The sequence below is a fragment of the Macaca nemestrina genome, chromosome 2, assembly GCF_043159975.1.
Source record: "Macaca nemestrina isolate mMacNem1 chromosome 2, mMacNem.hap1, whole genome shotgun sequence".
NCBI classification, from domain to species: domain Eukaryota; kingdom Metazoa; phylum Chordata; class Mammalia; order Primates; family Cercopithecidae; genus Macaca; species Macaca nemestrina.
Window position 1 is genome coordinate 174,464,501 of NC_092126.1, and position 12,138 is coordinate 174,476,638.

The following is a 12,138-nucleotide window of genomic DNA, read 5'->3' on the forward strand; positions in this document are numbered from 1 at the left end:
GTGAGTAGCTTAATTTCTAATTACGTGAACATATTTTATAATTTGCTTTATCTTTCAATATATAGAACATCGTTTCAAAATTGCCATGCCAGGTTTCCTACCAATAACAAATCTATTGAGTGAAGTTGAAGGTTTATTGCCTTATTTCATCTTTAGGCTACATCCTTGGGACGAAATGTCAGAGCAGCTACCTCCCTGTTTTTTTTTTTCAAAATGACTTGGGATAATTATTTCTCTTTGTGGTTAGTTCACCAATTTGACATAATTAGATGCATTCACTTTACTTTGTTTTCAATTGTAGGATGTGCTTTTTAACTGTGATTGATCTTGTGACTATATAAAATTTTTACATATGTTAAAAATCAGAAATATAGTAAAAGGTATCCTCAGAAAAGTCTTATTTTCATCCTTATCTTCTACACTTTAATCTCCACATCCTTTTTTGTAAGAAGTTTTAGTTTGGATTATTTGTCTAACATTTGCTTTTTGTCCCCTTCAAAATTGGGCAAATAATATAGATTCTTCTTTTCTTTTCTTTCTTACACCAACAAAATGGCATGATATACATTGCTTTGCACCTTTGGCAAAGATGTAAAGCTTACTTTTTTTTTCTTCTTAATTTTATTTGGAGCATTTCAATCATATATAGAAGTATATATGACCTCTTCATGGGACTCATGGAAGGGTTGGCTTGTTTACTCAACCCACAACTCTCAACCCCTTGCAGGACAGGGAGCGTGCACATGAGCGAGTGCAGAGGCCAGGACAAGCCCCTGGGCAACCGGCCCACGACTCCTGGAGCCCTAGAGGGCATGAGTTACAGCGTGCTCTCTTAGTCTTGCCATCTGTGGTTGGCTTTAAGTGTTAGACAGCTCAGTGGAGGGTGGAGAGTCAGTGTGACAGCCTCTTGCACTTGCATCCAGGTCATCTGGTGTCTAGGAGGAATCAGGTCATATGAACAAATTGAAGATGGTAAATGCGGAGAATTTTATTGAGTAGTGGAAGTGGCTTTCAGCAGGATGGGGAGCTGGAAAGTGGATGGAGGGGGAAGGTGGTCTTCCCCTGGAGTTCAGCTGTCCACAGCCAAACTTTTCTCTGAGGTCCTACCATCAAGCTGTCCCTCTGAAGTCCAACTGCTTCTCACCAATGTCAAGCTGCTGCTTCTCTTCTCTACTTCTCTGCCATGTTGCTCTGCCACTCTGCCGGTGGGGCCTGGGGTTTTTATGGGTGCAGGATGAGGGGTGGGGCAGGCCAAGGTGGTTTTGGAAAAGGCAACATTCATTTGGGAAAACAGGAATGCATGTTCTCACTTTGGGCCAAGGGTCTAGATTTGAGGGTGGAGCCCTCACCAGGGACCCCACCCTTTTCTACCTAGTATTTCCCTGCCTCCTGTCCACGTCAATATTACCACCGACTATGTACAAGTATTCCATTTTCTCCACATCCAGCCAAAACTTATTTTCTACTTTTTCTTTTTTTTTTTTCTTTTTTTTGAGACGGAGTCTCGCTCTGTTGCCCTGGCTGGAGTGCAGTGGCTGGATCTCAGCTCACTGCAAGCTCCACCTCCCAGGTTTAGGCCATTCTCCTGCCTCAGCCTCCCGAGTAGCTGGGACCCAGGCGCCCGCCACCTCGCCTGGCTAGTTTTTTGTATTTTTTAGTAGAGATGGGGTTTCACCGGGTTAGCCAGGATGGTCTTGATCTCCTGACCCTGTGATCCGCCCATCTTGGCCTTCCAAAGTGCTGGGATTACAGGCTTGAGCCACCGCGCCCAGCCTATTTTCTACTTTTTCTTTTGGAAAGTAGTCACCATAGTGAATATGAAGTGGCATTTTATTGTAGTTTTGAGTTGTATTTATCTAATGATTAGTGATATTAAGCATCTTTTAATGTGCTCATTGACTTTTTAAAAATTTATTATTATTATTATTATTTTGTTGTTGTTGTTGTTGAGACAGAGTCTCGCTTTGTTGCCCAGACTGGAGTGCAGTGGCCGGATCTCAGCTCACTGCAAGCTCCGCCTCCCGGGTTCACACCATTCTCCTGCCTCAGCCTCCCGAGTAGCTGGGACTACAGACGCCCGCCACCTCGCCCGGCTAGGTTTTTGTATTTTTTAGTAGAGACGGGGTTTCACCGTGTTAGCCAGGATGGTCTCGATCTCCTGACCTTGTGATCCGCCCGTCTCGGCCTCCCAAAGTGCTGGGATTACAGGCTTGAGCCACCGCGCCCGGCCTTATTATTATTATTTTTAGACGGAGTCTCACTCACTCTGTTGCCACCAGGCTGGAGGGCAGTGGTGTGATCTCTGCTCACTGCAACCTCCACCTCTCGGGTTAAAGTGATTCTCCCACCTCAGCCTCCTGAGTAGTTGGGACTACAGGCACCCACCACCATGCCCATCTAATTTTTGTACTTTTAGTAGAGATAGGGTTTCACCATGTTGGCCAGGCTGGTCTTGAACTCCTGAGCTCAAGTGATCCACCCGCCTCAGCCTCCCAAAGTGCTGGCGTGAGCCCCTGTGCCCAGCCTCGTTGGGCACATTGGTGGCCATTTGTATGTCTTTGGAAAAATGTCTATTCAAGTGCTTGTCTATTTTTGAATTAGATTGGTTGTTTTACTGTTGCTGAGTATTAGGGGTTCTCTGTATATTCTGAATATCAGCACCTTATCAGGCATCTGAGTTGCAAATATTTTCTGTCATCCTATGGGCTGTCTATTTACTCTGTTGGTAGTGTCTTTTGATGCACAAATTAAAAAACAATTTCATGAGATGCAGTTTGTCTATTTTTTTTGGTTGTTGCCTGTGCAAGAAAAGAAACTGTCAAATCCGATGTTTTGAAGTTTTGCCCTGTGCTCCAGCCCCGTATTATTTTATTTTGTTGTTTTGAGAGGGAGTCTTGCTGTGTCGCTCAAGTTGGAGTGCAATGGTGCGATCTCAGCTCACTGCAACCTCTGCCTCCTGGATTCAAGAGATTCTCTTGCCTCAGCCTCCTGAGTAGCTGAAATGACAGGTGACTGCCACCATGCCAAACTAATTTTTGTATTTTAGTAGTGATCTGCCAGCCTTGGCCTTCTAAAGTGCTGGGATTACAGGTATGAGCCACTGCACCCAGCCCTCATATTTTTTTGAAGTAAATCTCATATATATAATTTCATATTTAATCATAAATAAGTCAACAAAACTCTAAAATTTAAGAATTCCTTTTCAATACTTAATATCTATTTATCTGTCTATCCATCTATCTACCTGAAAACCACAATACCTTTATCAAACTTAGACATTAGCCATTTCTTAATATGATAAAACATCCAGCAAACATTCAAATGTTTAATTATGCAGCTGACTCTGTTTGGGTACTTTAGAGTCCCTGTCACTGAAGCTCTCTCAACTGCAGTCCTTAATACAGGCTAATACGTCTGTGCTTCAGTGGTGGATTAATCCTTCCTTTAGCAATGTGGAATCTGGTGAAGCCCTTAGTATCTTTGCTGAGGTCTGTTAGCCCTACGAGAGACCTCACTAACAGATTCTAAGATAATCCCACACTGGCTTTTGTACACACACCTACATCAAATCCACAGGGAACACTGCCGCACCCTTTGCTCTGGAAATTCTGAGATTTTAGGCTATCCAATGTCATATTCCCTCCTTTGGCTTCTCCTCTAGACAGCGTTTCTGTCACCCCTCAGATTTCTCAGGTGAGAGCATTATTCCCCAGGGCAGCCCCCTGCACTGTAGGGGACATATTATATGCTCTCCAAGTGGTTCCTTGGAACCCTCTCACTAGGCTTGGAATGGGAGTACCGGTTTATGCCTTTTATGTAAGTGAGAGGTATAGAAATGTCTGCACAGAGCTTATTCTGAGTTGTAGAGATGGCCTGTTTCACAGCTGTCTCTGCTGTCTGATGGCTCTTGGCTTTGTCCTCAGCAGAGTTGTCCATTTTAACATCCTCTTACATACGCAACCACCCATTTGGGCAATTCAAATCTTGTTTGAGTTGAATGAAGGGATATCTTTATTTTTCACAGTGGCACACAAAGGTGGCCAAATCTGAAGACTGATAAATGTTACATTTTCTTAAATATTGCGTTCTTCAACTTCTGGTTTGTGAATCCTATGAATTTGCAAATAAAGCACTTAGCATGCATTAAAGTATCTGTTAGGTGGTTTGACACTTCATTTTGCAATCCAGCCAGCTTTTCTCTTTCAAGGGAGCCCAGAACCTGGCTGCAGTTTGTCCAGGCTTGTAGAAACTTCAGTTCTCCCATCATGTGCCTTATTCTTACACATTGAGTTTCTGATCTCAGTTTGAGAGCATTTTATATTTGATGGAGAGGAGCACTTTCATATTTTGCCTTCTTGCATCTAAATATAAATAAAATATTTATATTTAAATAAAAAATATTTAAATAAGATTACAATTACTTTCTGCAAAAATGCCTCCCAAATGCATTGGTTACTGTTGTTTCTAGATAATTTGTGAGGTCTCCACATGGACAGGTCAAGTCACTGGTTAGTTTTACATTCTTGTGGTATAAAGTTTAGTTTCCACAGTATATTTCTACAAGGGCTTATCAGCATTATCATCAGCTTTCTTTTCCATTCATAGAAACACTCTGAAATGTGCATTTTCTGTAATGAGAATTAGTGGCTGCTTAGAAAATTTTTGCCTTCAGGCAAAAGCTTTTAACAGATAACCCATATGGCAAGAAAGTGCATAAAAAGAGAACTGGATTAGGACTCAAGAGACCTGAACTAAAGTTAAAGAATGCTTGTAAGAAACTATAAAGCAATGCTGTTATTCTAATTTTTAATGCTATTTTAATAGTGTAAAATCTTTTCTGCATAAGCATATTCTTTTCCAGAGTGCTCCAATATATGTATTATTGATAATTAATACAAAGAAATAATCCCATAATTTGCCTAAGGCTTTGTAGTTTTCAAAGTACTTTCATAGATATAAAAGCCCAGAAAGTTAAAAAGTCTAATATTTTTTAAGAGAAAAAATGTTTATAGATTATATCAATTTAGTTGAACATTCTCCTTTTTTAAAGAATGAAAAAAAGAGCTAGTCATGGTGGCACTCTTCTGTAATCTCAGCTACTCAGGAGGCTGAGACAGGAAGATTGCTTGAGCCCAGGAGTTCAAGACAGACTAGCCCAGGCAATATACCAAGACCTCATTAAAAAAAAATGTCCAATACAACATTATAGAGATATACAACATAAAAGTGAAAATTATCTGTAGCTACTTTATTAACCATTGCTTATCATTTGGTATTAATTTCCACAGTATTTATTTTTCCAAACATGTGTTTGTAGTGTTTTTCTCTTTTTTAAGCTAAGAAAGAACCATATTATCCAAGCTGTTTTATACCTTTTGTTCCATATATCAATTGGTTTTGAATGTCTTCCCATGTTTACATTATGTCAAATTGACTTCATCTTGTAAATTCCTGTACAATATGTCATTCAGTCAATCCTTTATTGATAGACTTTTAGATTGTTCCCAATATGTCCATAATATGAGTAATGCTGTAAGAATATCATCAGACACATATCTTTGGATCTTCTGCATGTACATCTGAAAAATAAATTCCTGTTTAGCATAGCCATGTCAAAAACTAAGAACATTTTCAAATTTGGGATGCATTTCCAAATTGTCTTCCAAAAAAGGCTGTATCAATTTTCCTTTCACCAACAGTGAATAAAGAGAGTTAGACAAACTAATGTTCTTATCATCTATTTCCACATGGGTAAAATGAGTAGGCTGGACTCTATGCATTTATATTCTAATTGCTTGATTGTCTCCTAAGGGCAGGTACTACAATTTGCTTGACACTAAATTCTTAGTGGGCAGAACATTGCTGGGCACATAGTAGGTCACCAATAAATATCTGCTAAATGAACTGATCTGTAGATTACTCCCAATCTCATGTTTTATGCGTAAATGGTAATGGTAATGTCAATGATATATTTTAGTGTTCTTTCATGGATGGCTAAATCTGAAGTAGCATGAACTGCTGGCAATTGGTAATCAGGATGGCTCCTAATTTTCTAAAGTTCTTATTTAGTCTTTTTCAATTTGATAATATAGTAGGTCGAAAATAAAACTGTGCCCCAATTCTTTCATAGGGGTAGGCAAATGATCAAGAAACTCCTTTTCTGCACTATAGTGAAGAGGTAAATAAATTCCATATTCTGGAAGATCTTCAGGCTGTTGCACCTCCATCTCACAAAAAATTTTTCCAGGCACTTTTACAATTTTTTTTTTTTTTTTTGAGGCAGGGTTTCACTCTGTTGCCCAGGCTGGAGTGCAGTGGCATGATCACGGCTCACTGTAGCCTTGACTTCCTGAGCTCAGGTGATTCTCCCACTTCAGCTTCCTGAGTAGCTGGGCCCACAGGCATACACCACCAAGCCTGGTTAATTTTTGTATTTTTTGTAGAGATGGGGTTTCACCATGTTGCTCACGCTGGTCTTGAACTTCTGGTTTCAAGCGATCCTCCCGTCTTGGCTTCCCAAAGTGTTGGGATTACAGGCGTGAGCCACAGCACCTGGCCACTTATTAAAAAAATTTTAATAGAACGTCCTCTGTTCTTACTGACAGTTTTAGGTTTTCATACCTATTCCTCTCCAAAATAACTATGTCTTGGCTTTTCACGAGAATTTCTAAGAGTATATGGTAGAAATACAAGCCAGCAACGATATTTTCTTAGCTGAACATGGGAAAAATTGTAAGAAGGGAAGGTTGTGCTGGAATTGCTAGGTCAGATCGGTAATGGTAAAAAGATTTTATGACTTGGAGCTCAATATAGAGTATTTTCTTCCACTTTCAACTTTTCTATTACCAGAAGTTAAAATACAGTATGTTGGAAAATGTGTGACATCGGGATCAGGTAGGCTTGGGTTCAAAATGTTGGTTCTGCCACTGATCAGTTCTGAGTCAGAGTATGTCCATTTCCTCCCCTATAAAATGGAGAAAATTATGATATCTACTAATGAAGATTTTAATGAAAATCGATCCAGTTCCTCCTTGAGATCTCAATGTAGTCATCATCTCCTCTAAGAAAGTATTCTTGACTCGCTTCTCTCACAAGGTAAAGTAAAATATCTTTTGTCTGTGCAAATTGCCACCACTCCCCACCTACTTGCCACTCCACATCAGAATTCTATGCTATCGCTGCATTTCTTATTGTATTAAAATTGCATCTGTATATGCCTGTCACTCCCACTAGACTGTGAGAAATTTATAACTCATATCTCTAACACTTAATAGGGTATCTGCCTATCAAAAGTATAGTCTTAGTAAATGTTTGTTGAGTGAATGAATGACATATTTCAAGTACTTGCACCATACTTAAAACACTGGAAACATCAAATAATTTTTGACTTCTATCATAAATAGGGGCCTGAAAGTTTTATTAAAAACATTCAACTCTTGCCCATGATGCTGTAACTAAGAACTATAAGGTTAGGACTGTTTTTTTGACTCATTCTAGGTAATTAGATACACTGATGGGCATGGTTCATGGAAGGTTAAGATTTAACAAACTTGATGAATAACAGGATGAAAATTTCTTTGAACCTTTAGCCATAGCCTATGCACATGCATCCAGAAGGAAAATTAATTGTTTGGCCCTTTGTTCATATTTTTTGTAAATAAATAACTTGGCAGTGTTGATTTAGATCATCAAAGCAATGTATTGGCGATCTTTTTCATTTGTCTCAGCTGCCTTTTTTCATTGCATTACAAACGATGTTAATTCTGTGCTTAATTATGCTTAACGTAGTTTATAGGCAATCCAGTGTTTATCAGTTGGACATAGCAAAAATTCTGTTGTTTTCTTTCCATCTTCCTTCTGCTTATCATTTGTTGATTTTTGAAAGCAGCTGGAGTTGTTCCATGTGAATGGAAACAATTATAAGGCTGTACAATCTTCTCTTGAGAGAAATGCATTTCTCTCTAGAAACCATCTTATCAATAAAATCTTTGCTTTTTAAAGAATTGATATATATTCTCATGCAAACTTTTAACCAGATCTTTGCTGTCCTCTCAGATCAAAAGAAATCTCCACTCAGATTATAAAAGAAAAAAAACCTCTCCACTACTCAGGATTTTCCAAAAGCCTATGTATTTCATCCATTGAAATAGAACCTCTATCTATCCAAATTGACTACTATAGCCAGTCAGAGATGTATTGATGTTTTAAGGAAATGATAAATGTTTGAGATGAGGGATATGCTAATTATCCTGATCTGATCACTATACATCATATGTATCAAAATATCACTGTGTATAATTATTGTCCATTAAAAAAAATTAAAAAAAATTGTTTTATTTATTTTTACTTTTTTTTAATGGAACATTTCATGAATCTGCATGCCATCCTTGTGTAGGGGCCATGATAATCTCTGTTTTGTTCTGAGAGTGACAGAAGGCAGCCAAATGCCCAAGCGGAAAGGGGAGGGTCCCCAGTGAAACCCCACCTCTAAGCAGAAGACAGTTTAAAGCCTGAAAGCTAAGCTAACAGTTAAATCCTCAGACTGGATTGAGAACCTGTCTTCCTGTTTGGCACGCTTTCCTCTGACTGATCCCCATCCTTCACCTATTTCACGTATATCTACCCTTTCCTAATTGGTTTTCTACACTGTCATGCCCATCATTGAGTGTTGTCTTTGCTTTAACCTTTTTTGCATACTCACAAGCCAATCAGCATGTACTTCCCATCTTGTGCCTATAAAGACCCCAGATTCAGTTGGTAGAGGAGAAGACAGCCTGACTTCAGGGAAGAGACAGCCTAACTTTGGGAAAGATGACCTGCCCTTTTCATCCCCTCTCCAGCTCCCCTCTCTGCTGAGAGCTCTTTTCATTGCTCAGTAAAATTCTCCACCTTCACCATCCTTTAATAATCCACATGACCGGCCGGGCGCCGTGGCTCACGCCTGTAATCCCAGCACTTTGGGAAGCCGAGACGGGCGGATCACGAGGTCAGGAGATCAAGACCATCCTGGCTAACACGGTGAAACCCCGTCTCTACTAAAAAATACAAAAAACTAGCCGGGCGAGGTGGCGGGCGCCTATAGTCCCAGCTACTCGGGAGGCTGAGGCAGGAGAATGGCGTGAACCCGGGAGGCGGAGCTTGCAGTGAGCTGAGATCCGGCCACTGCACTCCAGCCTGGGAGACAGAGCGAGACTCCGTCTCAAAAAAAAATAAAAAAAAAAATAAAAAAAAAATAATAATAATCCACATGACCTCATGCTTCTTGGACTCTGGACAAGAGCTTGGGACCCACCAAGTATGAGTACCCAGAAAGGCTGTCATACTGGCCCTTTGCCCTCGCCAGCAGAGGGCAGCCATCCTATGCAATGAGGCAAGGGGCCAAACGAGCTGCTAACTCACCTCTGTTGTTGGACTGTGGATGGTGGAACTAAAAGAGCACTGTAACACCTCCTCTGGAGCTTCAGGGTTGAAAGCACCTTCACCTGAGTGCCTGCATTCCCCCTGAGGCAACATGCTTAGTCTGGCCGCGGGTTCCACACGGAGCTTGCTCCTGTGTCAGCACCCAGAGCAGCTGGCCAGATCCCACACTCACTCACTCACTTATGTGCTCCCTTCTGCAAGGGGCTGAGCGTGGTGGGCGAAGTAGAGGGGAAAGTCCCTGTTGGGAGTCCAGGGAAGGGGCAAGAAAAATCCTGCATCAGTTCCAATTTTAGTATACGTGCTGCCGAAGTGAGCAAGAGGAAAAGTTGTTTAAAAAGCTCATGTTAATATAATGGTTAGATATTTGTATCTTAGGTTCTCATATTTTCTTTTTTCTTTCTTTTTTTTTTCAGATAGAGTTTCACTTTGTCGCCCAGGCTAGAGTGCAGTGGTGTGATCTTGGCTCACTGTGACCTCTGCCTTCTGGGTTCAAGTAATTCTCCTGCCTCAGCCTCCTTAGTAGCTGGGATTACAGGTGCCCGCCACCATGCCTAGCCAATTTTTGTATTTTTAGTAGAGCTGGGGTTTCACCATGTAGGCCAGGCTGGTCTCAAACTCCTGACCTCAGGTTATCTGCCTGCCTCAGCCTCCAAAAGTGCTGGGATTACAGGGATGAGCCACCGTGCCCAGCCAGGTTCTTATATTTTCAATTATTACACGTATCTTAGAATTTGAAAAGGAAGTAACTTTTGTTTAATATTTACTTTATTATTTGATTTTTTATTGTCATTTTTATTTTAAATTCAGGCGGTATATGTGCAGGTTTGTTACAGGGTATATTGTGGAGTGCTGAGGTTTGGTCTTTTATTGATTCCATCACCTAGATCTCTTAGTGATACATAGTGCTAGTGAACATAGAACCCAATAGGAAGTTTTTCAGCCCTCACCACTCCTCCTTTTGGAGTCTTCATTGTTTATTGTTCCTATCTTTATTCTGTGTGAACTCAAGATTTAGCTCCCACTTATAAGTAAGAACACGTGATATTTGGTTTTCTGTTTCTGCATTAGTTCGCTTAGGATAATGGCCTCCAGCTGCATCCATGTTGCTGCAAAGGACATTATTTAATTTTTCTATGGCTGTATAGTAGTCCATGGTGTATATGTACCACATTTTTTAAATCCAATCCTAGGTTAATTCCGTGTCCTTACTATTGCAAATTGTGCTGTAATGAACATATGAGAGTGTTTGTCTTTTGGGTAGAATGATTTATCTTCCTTTGGTATATACCCAGTAATGGGATTGCTGAGTCGAATGGTAGTTCTATTTTTAGTTCTTTGAGAAATCTCCAGACTGCTTTCCAGAGTGGCTGAATTAATTTACATTCCCACTAAGCATTCCCTTTTCTCCACAACCTTGTCAACATCTGTTGTTTTTGGACTTTTTTTTTTTTCTCTGTACATAGTGATGACTTTTTAATAATAGCCCTTCTGACTGGTGTAAGATAGTATGTCATTGTGGTTTTAATTTGCATCTCTCTATTATTAGTGATGATAAGCATGTTTTCATGTTTGTTGGCTGCTAGTTGTCTTTTTTTGAGAAGTGTTTGTTTATGTCCTTTGCCCATGTTTTAATGGGGTTGTTTGCTTTTTTCTTGTTGATTCATTTAAGTTCCTTATAGATTCTGAATATTAGATCATATTTGGATGCATATTTTGCAAGTATTTTCTTCCGTTCCTTAAATTGTCTGTTTGTTTTGTTGATCACTTCTTTTTGCTGTGCAGAAGCTCTTTAGTTAATTAAGTCCCATTTGTCTATTTTTGATTTTGATGCATTTGCTTTTGGGGTCCTCCTCATGAATTTTTTGCCTAGGCCAGTGTCTAGAAGAATATTTCCTATATTTTCTTCTAGAATTTTTGTAGTTTGAGGTCTTACATTTAGGTCATTAATGCATCTGGAGTTAATTTTTGTATATAGTAATAGATATGGGTCCAATTTCATTCTTCTGCATGTGGTTAACCAATTTTCCCAACAACATTTATTGAATAAAGTGTACTTTCCCCATTGTTCATTTTTGTTGACTTTGTTGAAGATGAGCTGGCTATAGGTGTGCAGCTTTATTTCAGGGGTCTCTAAAATGTTTCATTGGTCTATGACCTTTTGGTTAGTATTCACTTTAAAAGGATCATTTCAGTGGGCTTGACCATAAGAGATAAATTCATTTTTTAAAATTTTTATTTTTTTCAGAGTAGGATCAAAACTACAATTAGAATATAAATGTAAGTATTGAAAAACAATGTAGTTATGTGATTTTCTTTCTAAGAGTTCTAAGATCAAAATATTTAAGAAAAACATTTTTGGTGGCTATCATGAGTTTTTAAAGATTAATGTAATTTCTGAGAGTATTTTTGCAGGTAAAATTTAGGTCATTATACAACATATGAGTTATGCTCTAAAATTAATAGTTATATTTATCAAGTGACTATTCTGTGTCAGTTGTTTTACATACATTACAATGATCTCGTTTAGTCCTTAGAGAAAAAGCAAACGGGTGTGTGCAGTGGTTCATGCCTGTAATCCCAGCACTTTAGAAGGCCGAAGTAGGTGGATTGCTTGAACTCAGGAGCTTGAGACCAGCATGGGCAACATGATGAAACCCCATCACTACCAAAAATACAAAAAATTAGCCAGGCGTGGGGGCATGTGCCTGTGTTCCCAGC

General features: G+C 39.5%; 1 pseudogene; it reads right to left on the bottom strand.

Annotated features, from left to right (window-relative positions):
- Nucleotides 1-8,350: 8,350 nt before the first annotated feature.
- On the bottom strand, nucleotides 8,351-8,449 carry LOC112425888 (U6 spliceosomal RNA; annotated as a pseudogene).
- Nucleotides 8,450-12,138: the final 3,689 nt, after the last annotated feature.